Raw genomic sequence first — 23,749 nt, 5'->3', positions numbered from 1 at the left:
ATGTAGGGTGCTCAGGATGAATGAAGTCAGCACCGAACGTCGGTGGGCTAATACGCTCGACAATTACTCTTGCATGTTGGTGGCAGCCATCCAGCAGCTTTTTAACACCTAAAACTATTCCTGGAAATGAAAAGTGGTAAAGTTGGCAGGAACAGAAACAAACGAGGATACCATGTGTCTGACTGAGATGTTCTAGGGGTTGATCTAGGAAAATGAAATGTAGACGTCTTTCAGAAAGAGGTGGAAGGCAAAGGAAATAGGCACAATTTTGGCCATTTCATTACTTTTGGTTAAAGCAAGTTTGCTTTATTTACCTTTTATTCTACTCTGGGTCTGGATAACAGGTGAAATATTATGTCTGTGGTTAAATTTTCAGGGATTAATGTATTATTTGGAAGTCATGGTAAGAATATGATCAAAAAGGTAAAATGAACCCTGTTCTTGTCTTAATCTGTAATTCTGGAGTAGGTGTCTCCCTAGAACACAACTAACTTAAACTCAGAATTATCATGCTTTGAAGTACCCCAGCTCTATCATCACATGCAAAGTGAAAATTGGAAATACCAAAGCCATTTTTCCTTCTTTACTTCCTTCTGTCATTGGTGTGTGTGTGTGTGTGTGTGTGTGTGTGTGTATGTATCTGTCAGTGTGCGTGTGTGTGTGCATGTAAATGAATGAATTTGGGGAAGAGAATTTCCTCCTGTACCAGTTGTATATATGGGCAATAGACCTCATTATTAACTAAAGAACATATGGTGTTTTCACTGCTATTATTCACCATTTCTTTTGCTCAATGTGTCATGCGAGCTATAATTTCAGTGCCTTCTCTTATATTGCTAGTTTAGCATGCATCGTTCTGTTTAATAACCACAGCTTGACAGATATATTAGCAGCCTAACTAATACTTGTAAAAGGAGTAAGTTCAAAACATATTGTTGTATTTAGCCTGACTTCCAGCCATCGAAGAAACTTTGAAATGTGGTAACCAAGTTGTGTTTTTCCTAAGCTTACTTTCATGTTAAACATTTTACATTGGATTATTTAATTGGCATGGTTTCCTAAACCATTTGAAGTGAGGTGCTCAGGGTTATATCCTGGAGAATGTATGCTATTTACAGATAATGAAACCTCTTTGGTAATTTTAGCATTTCTCTAGAGAATTGGGTATATTAAAAAGTAGAAGAAAAGATGCTATTTCCTTTTGAAAAGTGAAAAGTACTTAAGCTTCTTTAATAACTAGGAGAATATCTGTGAAAGATTATGACTAGGTCTGTGACAGACAATCTGAATCCATAGGGTCATGCTTCTAGGTCCTGTCTTGAAAAGCTTAAATTTTAGTATATCTTCTCTTTTACATTTTCATTTGAATTTAAATTATATTATGTAATAAAATCCCTCTGGAGGAAAATTCCCAATGCAGCTAATTTCTCTACAACACTTTGCTAATAATGCAGAAGAATTTATTCTATTTAGGGAATGTCACTATATTGCTCTTGATAGTAACACAAGAGACATTTTTGGCTCATCCAAGGACTTATTTTCATGGGATTCAGAGTTCAATTTATGTGTAGTTATAAAAGTGGATCGTTTTGTTGATCTTATAGAATTACTTTGACTTACATAGTTTCCCCAGCTTGTTTTTCTAAAGACTTTTTTTTTTTTTAAGTTCCATTCTTTCTGGTTTTTGTTTGTTTGTTTGTTTTTTAAGAGGTTTTTGCTATAGGGCACGTGCACTCGCCAAAAAGACAGAGAGAGACAGATAGAAAGCAAGAAATCACCCCCCAAAGGGGATAGCCATGCCGCAATCCCTTCTATTCCATTCTCTTCTAGGAATCTTGGGCATACATGCACATGTGCCCGGCGTGAGTTAAGCCACCGGGTCCAGGGCTCAAACAGCGGTCAGCTCCATGGGAGTCCAGCAACATAGCCATTACACTAACTGCTGGTCCCTATTCTCTCTGTTTTTGACACCCATTGAATTCACTGAAAATTATATTGTTACTAGTCTGTCTATTACAGTAATTTAAAGCGTTTTCCAATTCCTTTGTGCTATCCTATACTTAATGAGTTAAATAGATAAAATCTCTTCCTTCTTTGAAGGTTTTAATGTAAAATAGTGTTAGCAAAGAAAACAGTAAGATAATTTTAAAAAATGAATGCGTGTTGAGACTTTGTGATCATTGAATCATAAAAATTTTGAGCCAAAAGGAAATTTGAGTATATGTAAGTAGAATTATTATATATTGAAGATGAAATTGAACACTGTAAGGATAAATTGCCTTCATTCAAAACACAAGCAGAAGGAGTTGAAGTAAAACACCGCATCTCTTCTTTGGCCATTGTTCTTGTACATCAGGCTTTCAAGGCAGTAAAATGTTAGTAGTATTTTTAAATTCTTCTACAAAGTGGAAATATTTTTAAAAAAATGATTGCTAGAGTTGCATATTGGGGAGAATCACAGCATTCTTTTTTATACAAAAACTAGTTACCTTAGCATTTGCATAATGTACTATAAAGAATAAAAGTCTACAAGATACAGAACATGAGATTGATTTAGGTACCAGTCAACTCATATGGAAAAATTGAACTGGAGCCTAGACTCTTTTGGGCTTACTGCTGTATTTTGGTAATTCTTCCATTTTCTTTGAAGCAGTTGCATTAGCAGCATCTAAGAAAAAGTATGTATGTGCCAGAGTAGCTACCAATGGTCTAAAAAGATGGTCTAACTAGGATGACTATGTTTCATTTTTCTGTATGTCTCTTAGACTATTTGGCCAAAGGTTTCCATAAAGACATTATATTGACTTAGGTAAAATGTGTTAAAAATGCATAATTAAACTCTCTTTTGCCTTATAGCTCAGTTAAAGGAGATGGGGTGACAGATCAGTTGAGTGGATTCACATTAGCAGTTGTGATCGCTGAAAGAACTGTTTTCTATTCCTTACAACTAATTTAACCCAAAACGAAATGTATTTCAATAAGTTCAGGTATGTGTGGAGGAAGGCTTAGAGGTTATATAGTTAAGGACAATACATACCATCACAGCTTAAAGAGACAAGAGAGGACACTGTCATACATTTGTTAAGAATATACATTGGAGATTTGGGAAAGTAATTTGACTGTATTAAAATTGAAAATGCTCAAAATGTCATAAATAAATTCTATAGTTAGGCATTCACTCTACAGAAATAAAAGAAAAAATATATAAATATACATTATCACAGCTTTGTGTGTAATAGTCTGAAAACAAACAACACTGGCTCAACCACAATAGTGCAGACACTATTTTGCAGGAATCCCCTGAAAAATGCTGTAGCCACAGAGCAAGGCCTAGGGTTCATATATTCAGTCAACTTAAACAGGCCAGGTTGTCCCATGAGTCTACCTGGCTGAAAGCCTAGGGGAAGGATCATGGTGTGGTGAGACTCTGCCATAGGTCCCTCTCCCTCTCTCTTGCTGTCTCATGAAAGAAAGAAAGTTAAATAAAGGCAGCACAAATGTTCATTTGTATTATTCATATATAAGAATGACATGCATATGATACATACTTTCTGTTCATCCCCTCAACAAAAAAAGATGAGTCTATGTGTTCATATATTGTAATGTGTTCATCATGAATATGAATAAATATGGAGTGCTGTGTTAATAAGCATAGATTCTGGAATAGGACTACGTGGATTTGTTTGGAATGTTTTTCATTCCTCAGCTCTGTGAAACCAAGACCAGGCCTCTTACCTTGTTTGGGATTTGGTGTCCTCACATGTGAAATGGAGATCATTAGAGTTCTTGCCTGACAGTTTATATAATCAGTTGTTAAGGTACTTAACGGGATTGGTACAGGGTTGTAGTTGATTGGAGGCAAAAGTTTTGAAAGGGATTTCCACTTAGTCTACAAATTTACAAAGTAATATAAATATGGTGATTCTACTTTTGGAATCATCATTTTGTCACAAAAATATTTCAGTGCCCAAATCTGCCATGATTAATAAAAAATATCCTTTGTTGGTAGACATTTAACTTTTATTGGGTCATTGGGAAATCATGACACATTTTTGCATAGAAAAACAGAAATATACATCATGACTTTTTTGGTGAACTAATAAGGCTTTTTTCTTAGTTGAGAGGAACTCATTGTAAATAGAAAAAAAAAATTAATAAAATATAGAGGTAGGAATGATCATGATCTGTCTTGTTGCTGAAGGCGATATAGCAAGGGATTGAGAAAGGAATTACCTAAAGAAGTATAGTTTGGGAAGCAGATAATTGACAAGCAAGAAACTTGGAATAAGCAAGGTAAAAGATATATTGACTGCATATTTTGAAGCTAAGGGAAGTGGCAGTCTAGATGAAGATAAAACAAACATTGGCAGAATTGAAAAAAAAATCTGAAAAAGATAATGAAAGATTTTGATGAGTCAAAGTGACGTGAGATATTTGGCTTCCGAAAAAGCAGCTAATGTCTAGCTTACACCTATGAATAAGATCACTGTAAGGAAGGATCTTTTCTCAATTGGGCCAAGAAAGTCCATCAAATGAGAGCAAACCATTCGCGATTAAGCAAAAGTGACTGCTTTTTGTTTGTTTGTCTCTGTAGTTTGTGTTGGGATGCATGCACTAGCAGTGGACATGGGGGGCTGGGATGAAAAAGCACCCCCTGGGGGGATGTCCATGCTACAATTCCTTCTCCTCCATTCTCCTCTCAGAATTTTGGGAACCTGTAAACACATATCTATCATGTTTGCTAAGCCTCTTGGCGCAGGTCTCCACCTGAGTCATTCATGTGGAATCCAGTTACCTTAACCACTATGCCACTGGCTGGCCCAAGTGACCATTTTAATAATAGGACTGCATTTCTGATAAATTTTCATCATTTTATGGCATTTGTGCTAACATTTTTGTTTTTCTTGTGTGTCTGTGAGCATTTCAAGCACCAAGCACTTAGGGATATTCAGTAATCCCTGAATAAATGGAAGAACAAATGGGCAAACAAGTGCACAAACAAGAGGATGAGGGAGAGATAGTTGTTTCCATTTGTACTGGAGCTTGGAGAATGAGTAGATGCCTAGGTAATTCCAGGTTAGGAAAGAAGCTTAGATTGCTCAGTATGATCCTTTATATGAAGTGCCCAGATTGGTGGTAGCTAAACTACAAGTTCAGTGCAAAGGAGTTGCTATTAACATCAGTATACAGAGCCTACCATCCTTAGGAGTGTCCACCAGATTGCCAGGAAGTCTAGAGAGCACAATGGCCAGAAACCATGTGTTTTTAGTGTCTATATCATTTGGAATGCCAAAAGCTCATTAGTACATCTACCATAATTGGGAAAAAAAATTCAATTTTGACTTTCCAAAGATTTATCTATTTTGTAAGCGTAGAGTATGACCAGAAATTTGCTTATGAACTCAGAAACCTTTATTTCCATATACCGTTATTTCCACCCATGATGCACTAAATTGCATTTCAACACTTGGTATTTGTACTTTAAGGCAGGCATATGTGGCTGTTGGCCAAAGTCAATATAAAGTCACAATTGAGCACAGGATATCTGCCTATAGCAACAACGTACTTGGAGATTTAGGGAAACAGTAGAATATTGAACTGTGGGAGGTGATGGATATGCTAATTAACTTGACTGTGGCAGCCATTTCTCACTGTATGCCTGTATCAAAACATTATATTGAACACCTTAAATATATACTATCATTATTATTATTATTATTATTATTATTTGTTTTTTCCATTTGCCATGTTAGCTTGCTGGAAAGAGACAGAGAGAGGGAAGATAGGAAATCATCCCCCCCCAGGGAGGATTGTCATGCTGCAGTCCCTTCTCTATTCTCTTCCTGGGATTTCGAGCCTGCTGGCGTGCGTGCACACACACACACACACACACACACACACAGTGTGATATTTCAAGCTGCTGGGTCCAGGACTCAAACTATGGTCTACTTCATGAAAATCCTGAGCCTTACCCACCACACCACCAGCCGGACCAATATACATAATTTGTGATGGTCAGTTATACCTCAATAAAGCTAGAAAAATTGAAAATAAGAAATGTCAAATACATTCAAATAATCCTAATATTATATAGTTACAAAATTAGAGAATTAAACTAATATATTATTAGATACAATGGAAAATTTATATGAGTTTGTAGGTTAAAAAATACAAAGTTGAAAGGCAATTGGTATCATAAAAAGGCATTTTATTTTATTTTTAAAAAGAATTATTTATTTATTTTAATTTGACCAGAGAGTCACACAGAGAGGGAAAGTGAGAAAGCAAGCCACCAGGTCCAGAACTTGAACCACGGTTGGCCAAGTGGGAGTCCAGCAACTTAACCACCATGCCACCTGCTGGTCCTTAAAAGGGCATTTTAGAAATAGTCCCAATATTCTAGACTAGTGTTTACTTGGGTTATTTAATTTTCTCTTTGAAGAGGCATGTAGAGTATTCTGGTTTAAATGTTTTAGAAAAGTTTTATGCTGTTTTCAAAGCAAATTCAATAGATTAACAAGCAGCATAAAAATGCATGAGCATTCAGAAGGGATGCTATTTCTTAATTTATATACTTCAAGGTAAAATTATTGAAGCTTCTCATCATACATATATTATTTTGCCTTTGTATCTTCCCTCCATTATTTTAAAGGAATAACCCAATGGAATAAAGTACACAGCTGACCTTAAATTAGCATTTGTTATCAAGACTTATTCCATTTCTGTGGATCATTTTTATTTGTCTTCTGTTTTATAGTAATTTTTCTTTTCTTTTTTTTTTTTTTTTTTTTTTTTTTTTTTTTTTTTTTTTTTTTTTTTTTTTTTTTTAGAAAGATTTTTGCTATAGGGTGCATACTTTTACTGGCAACAAAGAGAGAGATCACTACCCTGGGATGATGGCCACGCTGCAATCCCATCTCCTCCATTCTCTTATTCTCTTCTCAGTACTTTGGGCATGCATGTACATGTGCCTGGCATGAGTTTTAAGTCATTGGTTCCAGGACTCGAACCACGGTTGACTTGTCAGAGTCTAACGATGTAACCATCACTATCTGCTGGTCCCCTGTCTGGGGATTTTTTTTCAAAAGAGAGATCACTTTCAGCATAAGTGTCAGTAAAATCTTATCAAATTCTAAAATCACAAAGTTTACAGTATACGGATCTCAAGCAGATTTATTTTAAAGGTATATACTCATTAAGAATTAATTATTTTAATTCTAATTTTTAACCAACATGTAATGGTTGTACATATTATGTAGTACAGTGTGTGATTTTCTAATACATGAACACAATATATTATGACCAAATAAGGGGAATAAATGTACATAGTATCTAAAATATTTATGATTACTTTGTTCTGTGAACATTTAAAATCCCGTCTTCTAGCAATTTTGAAACGTACATTGTATTAACACCAACATTTGTTACTCGACTGTGCTACTGCAGTCTAGAACTCATTGCACTTTTCCATTTGCAATTTTACATCTGTTAATGGAATTCTCCATATCTACTTCATGCTTTCCTACATTCTGATAACCACCATTCTCTTCTCTTCCATGTGATCAAAGCTTTTAGCTCTTACTAATGAATGAGAACATGCAGTACTTGTCTTTCAGTACATGGCTTATTTTATTCAACATAATTTCCTCCAGTTTCAAATTTCATCCTTATTGCCACAAATGACAGGATTTTATCCTTTTTTTTGTTTTTTTTTGGAGAGGTTTTTGCCATAGGGCATGTGTGCTCACCAGACAGACAGAGAGAGACAGAGAGACAGAAAGCGAGAAATCACCCCCTGGGAAGATGGCCACGCCGCAATCCCTTGTCCTCCATTCTCCTCTCTGGATCTTGGGCACGCACGCACACGCGACCTGCTTCAGTTTTAAGCCACCGGGTCCGGGACGTGAACCGTGGTCAACTACATGGGAGTCCAGTGACATAATCATTACACGAACTGCTGGTCTCGATTTTATCCTTTTTTATGTGCAAGTAATATTCCATTTTATACACAGACACATACACTACTTTTTTTATTTTTTAATTAATCTATTTATCAGTTAAGGAACACTCAAGTTGATTCCCTATCTTAGCAACTGTGAATGGTGCTGCAGTAAACATGAGAGTGCAAATACCTCTTCAACATACTGATTTTCATTCCTTTGGTTATATATCCAGTAGTGAGATTACTGACTCATAAGGTAGCTCTACTATTAGTTTTTGAGGGACTACCACACTGTTTTCCATAAGAGTGGTTCAACAAACATTAATCAATAAGCATAATACATCACATCAACAGAATAAAACTTAAAACCCATATGATCGTTGATAGATTCAGAGAAAGCATTTGATAAAGTTTCACATTCCTTCATGATTAAGAAAAACAATATGGTATAGAAAGATTATAATTTGGGACCAGCAGATGGCACAATGGTTACATCATTGGACTCCCATGTAGTTGACTCTGGTTTGAGTTCCAGACCTGGTGACTTAAAACTCATGCTGGGCACATGTGCGTGCATACCCAAAATCCCAAGAAGAGACTGGAGAAGAGATTGTGACATGGCCATCCCGCCTGAAGAGTGATTTCTCACTCTGTCTCTCTGTCTCTTTCTGGTGAGCGCACACTTCCTATAGCAAAAAAAAATCCTAAAAAGTAATAAAAAGGCTTATATCCCAACATAATAAAGTCTATATATGACAAACTGACATTTAACATCATGCTAGATGAAGGAAAGTGAAAAGCTTTTCCTTAAGAACTAGAGCAAGTAGGCAAGATGTCTACTTTCTCTACTTTTATTCAGTGTAATACTGGAAGTCTTAGCAAGAATAAGAAAGCAAGGGCATCCACATCCACAAAGGAAGAGTCAAATTGTCTCTGAAGATGTCATGATCATATTATACAAAAATGAAAATGCCACGTAAAACTCCTAGAACTAATAAATGAATTCAATACAATTGCAGGATACAAAATCAGTAGAGAAAAATTAGTAGTGTTCTTATTTATCAAGAATTAACTCACTGAAAAAGAAATCAAGATAGTAAATCCCACCTACTATAGCTATAAAACATAAACATGTGCATGCATGCGTGCACGTGCGTGCACACAGACACACACGCAAATACACACACACACACACACACACCTAGAAATAAAAAAACTAGTCTGTATCCTTTCCAACGTGTGTTTGACTTTTGATATTGATTATTGGCAGGTTATTGAATTATTGAGTAGCAAAGGGGAAAAAGTTGTAAAGTTCATTTGGAAATAGCTGAAAATGAACTATGAGGGGTCTCTAGAAGATTGTAGAAAAAATATGGATTCTGAAAAAAAACCTATGCATGTATTCAATTTTTTTTTGCACAGACATAAACTCATACTTTGATTTTTTTCATGAACATTTTGAAGTCACCTAATAAGGGAATAGGGGCCATTACTGAGGAATATTTGTGGTCTTCCTTTATTTATTTCCTTTATTATCATATGCTTTCTTCTATTTCAACTCCTGTTTGTTCCTTTCTCTTTACACTTATCAGTATTTCTCCATGTTCACCTGGCTAATCTGAATACTAACCATAACAAATAGATGTTTGGAAGCATTAAAGTGATGACTTTCAAAGGCGTTATTATCATTTATCATGGAAATGAATTCAGCCCACTGATGATAATTTAGCCTACAGGTAAAATGAGCATCATATGTTTATAAAATGAATTTTTCAAATGTTTAACTTTCTCAAAATAATGTTTCCTAAACATTCAAAATCACATTTATTTCATATTCCCAGGAGAAACTTTCCTTCATCAATCTCCAAATTATATATTTAGCCATTATAGGAAGATGGTGGTTTTTAAATCTGTTTTTACAAATATTCAAAAGACAAAATTCCATAACAAAATCCCTTCCTAAATATTCTGTCATATCCCTCAAATGTACATTCTTTGCATTATAGCTTAGTGATGATTCTGGAATCTTGAAGGAGACTCTCTGGAATTGAATCTTGACCCCATCATTTAAGTGCTGTCTGATATTGCTTCATGTTCCTCATCAAATGACAGCACTGAATTTATGTGCCGATTGAGAGGATTGTGGAAAATGCATGGCGTTCCTGTGGTTCCCAAAATATGCGCTAAATACCCAGGGGTACTAGAGAATATTCACAGGGGCACTGCACAGTATTTTGAACTTCAGCAGAACATCACATGCACTTCCAGTTTTCAGCCGTTAAGTTTCATATTAGATCAATACTCCTTTCCTTTTCATGCTGTCATGTCTTTGCAAATATGTGTTTTCATCAGTTGCTATAACAAAACACCAAGTACCATGTGAAAATCACTGTGGAGCAGGAAATGAGGCTGTTAGTTTAAGTTCTACAGTTCCAGTAGACACATACAAATATACTCTATTGCTAAATGTGGTTAAGAAGTAAAATTTATTTTTCAATTTATATGTATTTTGTCAGATGGCTACTATGTTTTTAGGACATAAATAAATTATCTGGCTGTATCTATCTAACGAACAGAAATGTATGTCTCACTTGTCCTATAGACACAGTGTAAAAAATGACTGAGACACCAAAGGTGAAACTAATGAAGAGAGTTCGGAAATCTCTTTACCATTAGCTCTCACATATATGCCTTCCATAAAAGTCAGTTGTTGGTGGTGATGATAGTGAGTGAGGATTAGAAAGTCAGAACCCATTTTCTTTTCCTTTTTTTGAGATATTTTTGTTGTAGGGGTGCACGTGCTTGCCGGAAAGAGAGACAGAAAACAAGAAATCCACCCCCATAGGGGATGGCTATACTGCAAACAGCTCTCCTCCACTCTCCTCTTGTAACTCTGGGCAACCATGCACATGTGCCTGGTTTGAGTTTTAAGTTGCTGGAGCTGGAACTCAAACCCTGGTCAACTACATGGGAGTCCAGTGATACAACCATTATACCATCTGCTGGTCCCAGGAGAACCCATTTTCTTAAGTTTACGTGAATTCATTTTATACACACAGACACACGCACATCAAACATATTTATGTGCGTTATTTGTATTTTACACCAAGTCTTGCTATGTGGTTAATCTGTCTCAGCCTCCAGAGTAGTTGGGATTACAAGTGTACCACTGCACTTTTTTTTTTTTTTTTTGAGAGGTTTTCGCTATAGGGCGCGTGCGCTCTCCAGACACACAGACAGGGACATAGAGACAGAAAGCGAGAAATCACCCCCCCAGGGGGGATGGTCACGCCGCAATCCCTTCTCCTCCATTCTCCACTCGGGATCTGGGGCACGCATGTACACGCGCCCGGCGTGAGTTTTAAGCCACCGGGTCTGAGAAGCGAACCGCGGTCCACTACGTGGGAGTCCAGCGACATGCACTCGGTTTAAAGACAGGCTGGGAATTCAGCCTGGGCCCCATGTGTCTCTGTTTGCCCAGTAACAGCTCTATCAACCCCAGTTTCTGCTTCTACCACTGGGCCTGATGATCATTTTAATTATTTTCTTCTTGTTTAATGACAGCAAGAGGGGAGAGAGAGGAAAAGGGAATGGAAGGAGGGAAGAAAACAAAATAAATATATGTGCTTTTAAAAACTGGGATCTCCAACTACAAGAATGGAAATGAAAGCATCCTCTAATGAGTAGATGAGGAGGTTTATTATGTGGGGATTACATAGTGGTGCCCCAGTTAGGAGCAGCTATGCAAAGAGAAGGAAAGAAACCAAGGGAGTTGTGAGAGGTGAGAAAGAGCCTCTAGCAAGACTAGATTGACCCCTGTTGAGGTTCCTGGGGCAGGGAGACACTGGGGCACTATTGACCCAAGGCTGCCCAGTTGCTTATGCCTCCAGCCCATAGCTGGGGAAATCTGCAAAAGGAGTGATGGGGCTGGGTTATATTTTTGAAAGCTGTGCCAGGAGTTCAACCGGGCAGAGGTACCAAAACCATGAAAACCGAGGATGGAGGCTGCTGTGAGACCCTTACTTCCTCACCTCATTTTCCTATATTACCTAGAATCTCTGGATGGAGCTGAGGGGCTGAAGGAACTGAAAAATTTTTCTACTGTTAATCTGCACCCTTACTGTATCTTTAAGTAGATGGCCTGGGGAAACACTTGTCACATCTGGAAAACAGTTCCTTAATGGAATAGAGAACATCGTTAGCTAATCCCTTTTAAACATTTTTATATGAACAAATATTCAGTTTAACTCTTTTCTCTCAGCCACTTTTTCCTCTCCAAATTAAATTATCATAACACTCTCTTTTTATTTCATCAAAGGTCCCACTTTATACTTAATAAACTCTCTAATTAACAAAATTTAATTTTAATTTAAGAAAAGTTCCCTCTCTAGAGAAGTCTTCCCCCAAAATGAAGCTGTATTTCATTTTTAAGTTTATGATTAATTTCCATTATTCCTTTGGTAATAATTGGAATGCTGAAATTTGTTATGCATCATTTAAAGAACTTTTTGAATTAAGTATATTTAAATAGTAATTATTTTGCAGTATAGTTTTAGTTATAAGCATGGAAAGTGTATACTAAAATATATTACATTTTCAGGGTTAAAGATGAGAAAATAGTTAAATAGGCTAAAACTCTACTTTAATTTTTGAAAATAAATCTATAAGTAAATGTAAAAACATTTTGAATGTTTTTACAATTTCAGAAATCATATCCTGAATCATGTGTCTGAAATAATGCAGAATATTTGGAGCTTCCACAAAACCCCGTCATCAGAGACATTTGGCAAGTATTTAACTAATTAATACTCAAGGCACCCCATTCACTAGGTTTTTCTGTGGTTTCTTTGTCACTGATGCATATTAATGACATCAGACAAATAAAATGCCTTTCATAATTGCTCGTCTCAAAGCATTGTAAAAATCAAATATGGAATAATTAAAAATTCATTTGCGGTTTGTGGCTCTGAGTTTGACTGCTGGAACGTTGAATGGTGGGCCCATAAGTGTCCTTGATAGGTTCACATGGTTGATTCCAAGACCAGTGGCTGCCCTGGTTATATTTTATAGATGGCTTCAGTTAAGGGAGAGGGGCATGTTTTGAAATACAGTGTAATAAATGCACACAGGTGTAAATAGATGTTGAAAGTAACTGTTAGAATAACTGTTGAAAAAAAATCAAGGGTTTAGCTTCCAATATAAAAAATTAGGATTGGGTGGTAAACCCCTAGGTACTTTTCACTATTCATGCAAAAAACACTTGCATTCAGATTTAAGACTATTTGGTGCAATTGTGAAACAGACAACATTGTTTCATTGATTATGCCACTTTCATTAAAATATATTATAGATTATGGCTATTCTGAACTTTGTAGATCATTTTTAGATTCAGTTTCCTATGAGTTCCTGATCATATGTAGCATTTTCTGTCTTAATCCACACACTAAAAATATTATTCTCTGAAAATTTGTAATGTTTTCAGATTTCTTGGATTAACTTAAGAACATATAAAGCAGTACTGTAAAAACAGTCATTAGTAAGATAGTATATTAGACTTAAAATATTAGGAGGAACAGAAAATATAAAATGTTGAGAACCAGCAGTTAGCATAATGGCTATGTCGCTGGACTCCCACGTAGTTGACCGCGGTTCACGTCCCGGACCTGGTGGCTTAGAACTCACGCCGGGCGCGTGTGCGTGCGTGCCCAAGATCCTGAGAGGAGAATGGAGGAGAAGGGATTGCGGCGTGACCATCCCCCTGGGGGGTGATTTCTTGCTTTCTGTCTCTATGTCTCTCTCTGTAATCATGATCATATTATTTTTTCATAAATGCAGTTGCATTCTAAGAGAGAAATAAACCAGAAGTATGAATGTTTTTTAAAAGCTAAATTAGAAAATAATTTCAATGTCTAAAGATAAGTATTTCTTTTATAATAAAAAAATCTATGTGAGTAATCTGTAATTAGAACTAATTTATCTCAGGACCAGCAGTTAGCGTAATGGCTATGTCGTTGAACTCTCATGTAGTCGACTGCAGTTCAAGTCCTGGACCTGGTGGCTTAAACTCACACCAGGTACATGTGCTTGTTTGCCCAAGATCCCAAGAGAAGAATGGAGGAGAAGGAATTTTCTCTCTTTGTCTTTCTGGCGAGGGCATGAACCCTATAGCAAAAACCTCTCAAAAACAAAAAGGAAAAACTAATTTATCTCTTTTTTTTCATAGAGTTCTCTTAATGAGCAAAAATTATCACACATTCTAAATTATTTATAATTCCTGGTCATTTACATAAGTAATTTCAAATATGAGTAGGACTTACCATATTGTCACTTTTCCCCCTAACGTTTAGCATAATAATTAAATTTTAGTTCATTCATTTATCAGACAAATATTTATTATGCACCAACGAGGTTTCAGGTATTTCAGAAGAGCTATGATGAAAAAGGGTAAAAATGCCTGTCCTCTTGACTTTACATTTTAGTGAAGGGAATCTTCTCTAAAAACAAGGAAGTAAATATATGACAGCTTGCCCTTATAAGTGTTTTGGAGAAATAGAGATGAGGAGGGAAGGGAGACAGAGCCAGAGGTGGACTGTCTGTCACAATCTCTCTCTCTCTCTCTCTCTATATATATATATATATAAATTTTTAGAGAGATTTTTTGCTATGGGATATGTATGCTCACTGGAGAGACAGAGCAAGAGAGACAGAAAGTGAGAAATTGCCCCCCTCAAAAAAAAGGATGGCCACGCTGTAATCCCTTTTCCTCTATTCTCCTCTCGGGACTTTGGACATGCATGTACACATGCCCACTATGAGATTTAAGCTGTCGAGTCTGGGACTTGAATCATGGTCTACTACATAGGAATCCAATGACACAACCATTATGCCATCTGCTGGTCCCGAGATGGACAATTTAAAATAGAGTCACCAGGGTAGTTCCTATTGAGATAATATTCAAAGTCTGAAACTTAATGAAGACTCCATGGCTGTTGAGTGAATAGAATAGGACCCTGCAGGCTATTCTAAGTATTCAGGCTTTTAATCTATAGTATAAGAAGCCATGAAAGGATTTAATTGAGGAGTGACAAAATCTGATTGCATCTTGTGGGATGGGAGGTTGTGCAAGGTAGGCCAGTAGGGACTTTTTAATAAGCTGTAGTAGTAATTTAGGGAAGAGACTATAGTAGATCCTATTTTGGATTGATTGATTAATTAGATGTGGGGAGTGAGAGAAAGAAAAGCTAAGACATCAACATTTTTGCCCAAGCAGTTGGAGGCAGGAGTTGATTTCCGAAGCTGGCAAACAAGATTGTAGATTTGGTGAATGCCATCAGGAATTTGACGTTGAACATCAGGAGTAGGAGTGTGAAATCTGGGCTAGAGATCGGGACTGAGATATAAACTGAGAGTTCCATTTCCTCAGAATCGAAGGATAGAATACTAGTGTTTTGCAATTTGTGTTTCTAATTAATTCAGAGGGCATTAACTGACAGTATAGCAATGTAGCTATTTTTCTTTTATTCAGGGCATTTCATGTGTTGTTCAGATAGAGTAATTGTTTTAAGATCTAAAAGGTTGTTGGGGATTATTGTTATAAATGATTGTGGATACTGGTTAGTACAAGGTATTTTTCTTCTTTAGTGGCAACTCTAGCAATAGTAATCCTAAAAGTGATTGCTATTTTCTATTGGAATTTGTAGTTAAGCAAGTTCTTTTTTCTTAGATTAGTTTACAAGCCTTGCATTGTTGGTTAAAACAATTAATATGAAAGTTACAAAAGTAAGAAAAGCTTGTACTATTGTGTAGCCTTATACATTTTATTAAGACTTTATAGACATTCTGACATAAGGAGAGAGTTTTTATGGGATCGAGTTAAACCTAGAAGAGATAAATGGTTACTTGAATGGGTAGAAGAAAATGTAAAATATGCACCTTAGAATTTCTCCTTTGAGAATGTTCTTAATGTAAGATGAAAGCTGTTGGATTTTAAACATTACAAACAGGCAACTTGTTTTTTAAACATCATAATGCTTGATAGTACTCTCTCCTAAGGGAGAAATATTTTTGCTAGGCTTGCTTTGAAACTTCACATAGGAAATGCTCTTTTACTTGCTTTTTGCTGAGGTATAAAATTTGTAGAAGTTAGAGAAAGATAATACAGTTTTTAAAGAGCTGGCATGCTGTTTGTCCTTTATGAAGGATTTTGTGACTCTTCTGTCTTGGCTGGTTTAGTTATTTGTACAGCCTGGGAAAACCTACCATTGTCCATGGTTCACCCAGCACCAAGCTGCTCCATGTCTCTGCAGATTTTTATTGTTTTTTTTTCCTGACTTTATGGTCTTTGTGACTCACCATCCTTGGTCCAGTGGTTTCTAGTCTTCACTTAAAGCTAATACCCATTACTTCTCACCCCACTTCTGCTCTTTAAAATATTTTATTATAAAAAATTCAAATATACAGATAAACTGAAATGATTATACAGTGGAGACACATTTACTCAACACCTAGGTTTTAGAATTAACATATGTTTGCATAATCACAAATCTACTAATTTATCCTGGTAACCATGCTTCGATCTTATTTTTTAATGCAGTTCCAGATAATTGCAGAAATCACAGACATCAGTATACTGCCCCTAAACACTTTAACATGCTTATTATTACCTAGAATTCTATTTGCTTATGAATATTTTGAAAGTTAAATTTGTATATAATACAGTAAAATGCACAAATCTCAAGTGTATCATCTGATGAGTTGACAAATACCTACACCTGTGTAATATATAAACATTATTACAACCTCAAAAAATCACCTTTTCTCTGTTTGTTCCTGCTTCCCAACCTCCAGCAGCAACCATTGTTTTGATAGTTTTCTTCTGCCTGTCTTAGAACTTTATATAAGTGAAATTATACATTATTCGTTCTTTTGTATAAAGTTTCTTTCATTCAGCATTATGTTTTTGATTTTGTCCCATGTTATTACATATTTTATGTTTAGTTTTTTCTAATCCTGAGCAATAGTCCATTGTATGAATATCACACAAATTATTTACCTGGTCTCCTATTAATGGGTTCCTGGAATATTTCCAGTTTGGTATTATAAATAAAATTTTTATAACCTTTACCTTTTAAAAATACAGCAAATATTGCATCAAATAAATAATCCTCTTTCTTCCAAAAAGTTTTATAATCTGGTCTTGTCTAAGGCAATCTATATATTATAGCTTATATGAATTTCTAAAAACACTCTGTATATGAGAAGTGGCTTTTCCTGGAGACTTGAGAAAAGCAAAACAAAACAAACAAACAATAACATAACCATTTCGGGGATGTGTTTGTGCTCCGAAATCTCCCTGTGGCTACTTTTTTCAAGCAGTACCTCATTTTCTAAAGATCTCCCATTAAGACCAGCACATGGATTTCTCTTGCAGACTTAGTGTCTTAGATGATTAGATATTTATTGTCAGTCATGTTAATTTTGGTATTTTTTAAAATTTTTCCTTTTTACATACTATTTAGACAGAAAGATCTTCTCAGAAGTATGTGTGAAGAACACATAGTTTCTAGTATCAAATACCTAGTTCAGTTTAGAGTGTGACAAAACAAAATATTAAGGTTAATCAAAGCCTTTTCCTTGGGACTGTAAACCATCAGGATGTGTAAGTTTTAGGCTGGCAAACACATGCATTTTTCAGCATGAGCTTGATGTAACCTCTAAAAAACACTTGACTTTAGTAATACTGTTCTGTAACCACTTAGTTATCAGATGAGTCCAGTTGGATTTTGTAATTGCCCTCCTCAGTCATCAAGAAGCAAAAGGTTCAGACCATGATGTTATGTCCTTTTGTCTCAGTAGCCTTCATACTAAGTAGCATAAAGCTTAGTGCACAGCTATGCTCACATACCCTGAAATTTCACAGCTCTAAACTGAGGCCAGGAAAGAAGATCACAGTAGAAGGAGCTATATCTTCTTATGAAAAATTCCTTTTAAATACCACTGTGGCTCACATCAAATTGTTGTATCCGATCAAAAGTAAAGCCTAGAGTCTATTTTTTACAATTTCTTTCTCTTGCGTGTGTTTTCCACTAATATTGTAGAGTCTTTTTATTTACTCAACCAGATTGACAAGATTATAAATGAGAGCTGTGTGTGGAAGCCTCTAATTTTTCATAAGTAAATGAATTAATTTATCATTGCTGTTGTGTTTTATTGCTGTCTCCATGCCAGACTGCCCTGCTCCTTTATTCCCCCTTTTGCCTTCTAAACATTGGATCCATGTCATCGTGTTTGACAGGTTTCTGATTCCCCTGTCAGATGCAATTTGGTGCTAATCACATTTCCTTTGCTCAGTGTCAATGATACAAGCCATGCATAATATTCCTATATGTCCACTCACTCACTTGCAGTGCAGCTGGAATATCTTGGGCATTAATCTGATAGAATGCCACATTGAAATGCAAAAATGATGCTTGAGCACTAGGATAATGTGGTCCGGCAGATGTGCAATAGATAAGTGAGGCTAAACTGGTGATCTTTTCTAAGCTTTGATGAATTTTATTTCATTTCTGAATATCTTTTCAAACCTGAGACTGTAATCAGTGCTGGTTCATTAGACCTTCAGTATTTTTAATAGAATTTACTCATTGTCCATGTAAGAAGGAAAGAGGATTATTTTTCCTATGAAAAAGAAGGTTAGATGTGGTTATTTTTAATGTTGAAGAGTATCCATGTCTTAGATCATGCTCTGTATCGAATGCATAAAGGTAGCTACCAATCTAGAGAAATCTGTTTATAGAACAAGCCAGTTTCTAGCATAGATGCAATCACAGACATAGACCTTCTATTATAAATCATCCTAAACACATAAAAAGAGTACGGTGGGCCAATGTGGGCAGATTTGGGAAGGAGGTATTCATTTATTTTTGTGAAGTCTAGTTAGATGTTTTGACAATTAGAAAATGAGGAGCAGAAGCATATAAACAAATAAACAAAATGGTCAGCTCATTGCCTGGTGATTGTGGCCACTTGATTCCACATCCCATACGGCTAATGGCATGGCTCTAGTCCTGGGCAGGACAGTCTGAGAAACAAGCCAGGTGTGTGTGCATGTGTCCCAAAGTCCTGAAAGGAGGGAGAAATGGAAGAGAAGGGACACTGGCATGACTATTGCAATGGGAGGGAGAGGGGTTCTTTCTCTCTTTCTCTCTCTCCCTCTCTATTTCTGTCCCTTTCTCCAGTGAGCTCACATGCCTTGAAGCAAATTTTTAAAAATTTAAAATTTAAAAAAAAATTCTTTTAACCTAAAATTGCAACTCAGTTTTAAAATGACCTGACTTGAATTTCAGTATAATCCAGAACAATTAGGGCATATTATAAATGTGATATTTTCCTTAATGATTATAGTCTAAGAAAAAAACTAAATAAACTTGGAGTGACTCTGTAAAAGACATACACAAAGGGTTAAAACCATTGTTAATGAATTAAAACCTCCAGCAATCAGCTCTCCTGAGTCTTTCCTTGAAACAGTTGATGGATGGAAAATCTGTAGATGACTACGCAACCAAAACATCAGTTCTATTCAACATTATTCTGTGGGGAATTATCAATGAGGAGAAAGGTTACCCAGGAACAACCTGAAACAAAAACATCTCAGCTTTCGCTGGGGAAAAAAAGCTGTCTTTAAACTGTTAACGTTTTAAGGGAATGAAATTTTCCTGTGCAATTGGAATTGGTAACAGTACTGGTAGCTGCTTGTAGCTTGTTTTGGTTAAGGGAATGAAATTTTCCTGTGCAATTGGAATTGATAACAGTACTGGTAGCTGCTTGTAGCTTGTTTTGGTCTGAGTCTTTGTAATGTATCAAACTAGTATTCTCAAACAAGTGGGTACTGATTTCACAGATTATTCTTTCTCTTTTTCTTTTTATAATAGAAAGAAAAAGTTAGAAACATATATGCAAAGAAATTCCTTGTATTAAGAATATATCAAGATATCAATTAGCTACTATACGTTAGTGAAATTCATCTGTGAATAATCTTTCTCCAAAATTTAACTCCCTGTTAAATATCTTCTGAAAGTCTTTGTAAGAATAGTTACTCAACACTTTCAATCCTCACTGTGTATACAATTTATAAAAGAAAAATTGGAGGGGGACCAGCAGATGGTATAATGGCTATGTTGCTGCACTCCCATGTAGCTAACCACGGTTCATGTCCCGGACCTGGTGGCTTAAACTCACGCCAGGTGTGTGTGCATGTGTGCCTAATATCCCAAAAGGAGAATGGAGGAGAAGGGATGGTGTGTGGCTATCCCCCCTGGTGGGAGTGATTTCTTGCTTTCTGTCTCTCTGTCTCTCTCTGTCTTTCTGGCAAGTGCATGCAGCCTATAGCAAAAACCTCTCAAAAATAAAAAATAAAAAATAAAAAATAAATAAAAAATGGGACCAGCAGATGGTGTAATAGCTACGTCACTGGACTCCCATGTACTCAAAAGTGGTTTGAGTCTCAGATCCAGTGGCTTAAACTCATGCCGGGCATGTATGTGTGTGTGCCCAAGATGCTGAGAGGAGAGTGGAGGAGAAGGGACTGTGGCACAGCTATGCCCCCTGGGGGTGATTTCTTGCTTTCTGTCTCTCTGTTTTTTCTTGTCTTTCTGGCGCCTGCACATACCCTATACAAAAACCTCTCAAAAACAAACAAACAGACAAAAAAACTGGAGGAACTGACCCAGCCTAGTGGTTAAGGGAGCTGAAACTTACCTGGCCAATCACAATTCACATCTGCTCTAGTGGCTCTAGAAACATGCTAGGTGTGTGCTCCCAAAATTTTGTCAAGATTGGAGAAATGCCCAATGAGGCATTATGATATGACCATACCTCTTTGGGGGTGATTTCTCCCTTCTTTCTTTCTCTGACTCTCTGACTCTCTGTGGAGAGCTCTTCTGCCCTCTGCCATTAAAAAGAAGATAAAGAAGAAAAGAAAGAGACACTGGGAATTATAAAACTGTTCCAGCTTTGTTTTAAATTTAATGAAAAAGCAGCAATGTACGTATGAAACTATTCACAAACTAAAATAAGTGAAAATGCGATGCAAATGATATATATAAGTGCTGAATTGGATTCACAGTAACGGAATGATCAGTCAGTGAGGTTAATAAAAGACCATTTCCCAGAAACTTTATATTGAGCAGAATTTTCAATGAAGAGAAAAGTGTAAATTGGAATGGAAGAAGAAAGAAATCACCATGTAAAATATTATATATACTATTTTATTATATGTATTTATAATATATATAATATTTTATTATGTATATACACATATTAGGTAAATGCATAAGAAAGCTGACAGCTGATGCAGATGTTAAAATACTAATCACTTACCCTTCGGTAGATAGGTAAAAAAAAAAATGTTACAAAGATAAAAGAATGGCAAAGTAGTTACTTGCTATGTCTGAGCCTTGACAGCTAGAAATCTTGAGACTGAAGAGGTAATTTTATCTCTCCCCAGACCAGAGAGATAAGCAGTATCTAGCACTTGAGGCTTTGGGAGTGACTATTAGGCACCTGGATTTGTCATCTAAGTAAGACCGCCCATAAGGTAATCCCCTTCAGAAAATCAGGGGGATGCTGGGAATGGAGAAGGCTGGTAGTTGGCCAAATGTTGAGAAATGTCCATTTCACTTTCTTGGATCTTGAGTAGTGGTTAGGAGCAGTTTATCTTGGGGCTCTTGACCTCTAAAGTGGCCAATTATCAGTTTATTCAAACCTCCTATATTTACTAAGCAACTTCTTTTCTCTTAAAGAAGTTCCTTGGTGAAATAGTTCTCCAAGGAAAATAGCAACCCTTCACTAAGAATAGAACCTGAATATTTCTAATTAAGTCCCATTTCCAATTACGTTAGTGAAACTGCTAGGGGACCACACAGCCAGAAGTCCCAGTGCACTGTGATACCATGCCGTGCTCCTGTAGAATCTCTTAACAGCATGGGAGCACTGTCTGTGAAAGCATTTTGTTCTTCCTGAAACAACCAGGTTTTCATAGCAATTTTGAAATTGCTTTAGTTAGTAATCTGTCTCCATTGCTCTATTGACCTCCTAAATTTCAGTGTAGTGTCCTAGAACCTGAGAATAGATGTTAGGGAATTTCAAAATCAATGGCATAGCATACTTTTCAGGCTAGTTTTGCCATTACAAGAAGAATGACAAATACAAGCACATTTGTCATTCTTTTGATATTAAGGGAATGATATATAAAAGATTTGATATTAAAGTTTATGAACTGCACTATCTAAAAGAAGTGACAAGATCTATTTAGGCTGGTGCAAAGGTAATTATGGTTTTGGATTGTTGAAATTTTCCATTTGATATTGGATAAATTCTTAAATAGATGTGGTTGTGTTACATGTCATTTTAATACACATTCCTTACTGTATTTTTTGCTAATGACTTACTATTTGCAGCCTTTTTTAAAAGTTCTTCTCATTACTTTTTTTTTTTTTTAGGATTTTTACTATAGGGGCCAGAAGGTAGTGTGGTAGTTAGGTACTGGACTCTCCCACATGGCTGACCATGGTTCAAGTTCTGGACCTGGTGTCTTGCTTTCTCACTTTCCCTTTCTCTCACTCTCTCTGTCTCTTTCATCAAATTAAAAAATAATAAATCATAATAACATAAAATTAAATAAATAGATAATTTTTTTTAAAAAAAAGGGGTTTCTGCCGTAAAGCATGCCCTTGCTAGAAAGAGAGAGAGAGAAATAAAGACATAAAGAAATCATCCCTTAGCAGGAGACATTCATGCTGCAATCCCTTCTCTTTCATTTTCCTGGGGTTTGGGGCATGCATGTGCATGTGTCTGGCATGATTTTCAAGCTGCCAGGTCTGATTGATCATGTAGGAGTCCATTGCCTTAACCACTGTACCATCTTCTGTTCCCATTTGCCATTTACTGTATATGTATTTTAGTATGGAAATGATATTAGATAAAATGTAAATTAGAGTGATTTACTTCTTTGAGTTCAAATGGGTCATAAAGCAGTGAAGACGACTCACAACATCAACAGTGCTTTGACTCAGGAACTGATAAGAACACACAATGCAGTAATGGTTCAAGAATTCTGAAAAGAGACAAGAGCCTTGAAGATGAGGAGCATAGTGACCAGCCGTTGGAAGTTGACAATGACCAACTATGCAGTCACTGAAGCTAATCCTCTACAACGACAGAAAAAGTTGCCAAAGAACTCAATGTTGGCTGACCGTTCTATTGTCATTCAGCATTTGAAACAAATTGGAAAGATGAAAAAACTCTTTAAGTGAATGCCTCCTGAGCTGGCCAAATTTTTTTAAAAATATCATTTTAAAGAGTCATCTTATGCTATGCAACCACAGTTAACCAGTTCTCGATCAGATTGGGAGATGCGACAAAAAGTGGGTTTTTATACAACAGGTGATGACCAGCTCAGTAACTGGACCCAGAAGAAGCTCTAAAGCACCTCCCAAGGCCAAACTTGCACCAGAAAAGGTCATGGTCACTGTTTGGTGGGATCTGATCCACTACAGCTTTCTCAATCCTAGCAAAACCATTATATCTGAGAACTATGCTCATCAAATTGATGAGATGCACCAAAACCTATAACACCTGCAACCAATGTTGGTTGACAGAAAGGGCCCAATTCTCCACTGCAACACCAATGCTTCAAAAGTTAAATAGGCTACAGAGTTTTATGTCATCAGCCTTATTTACCTGACCTCTCACCAACCATTACTTATTCCAGCATCTTGACAACTTTTTGTCGGGAACATGCTTATACAA

At 36.3% G+C, this 23,749-nt stretch overlaps 1 protein-coding gene across 1 annotated transcript in view; it reads left to right on the top strand.

Annotated features, from left to right (window-relative positions):
* PARD3B (par-3 family cell polarity regulator beta) overlaps positions 1-23,749 on the top strand; it is a 1,250,195-nt gene that overhangs the window by 418,730 nt on the left and 807,716 nt on the right. The window lies entirely within an intron of this gene.

Source organism: Tupaia chinensis, unplaced genomic scaffold, assembly GCF_000334495.1.
Source record: "Tupaia chinensis unplaced genomic scaffold, TupChi_1.0 Scaffold000076_1, whole genome shotgun sequence".
Lineage (NCBI taxonomy): Eukaryota > Metazoa > Chordata > Mammalia > Scandentia > Tupaiidae > Tupaia > Tupaia belangeri.
This window is presented reverse-complemented; position numbering and strand designations above follow the sequence as displayed.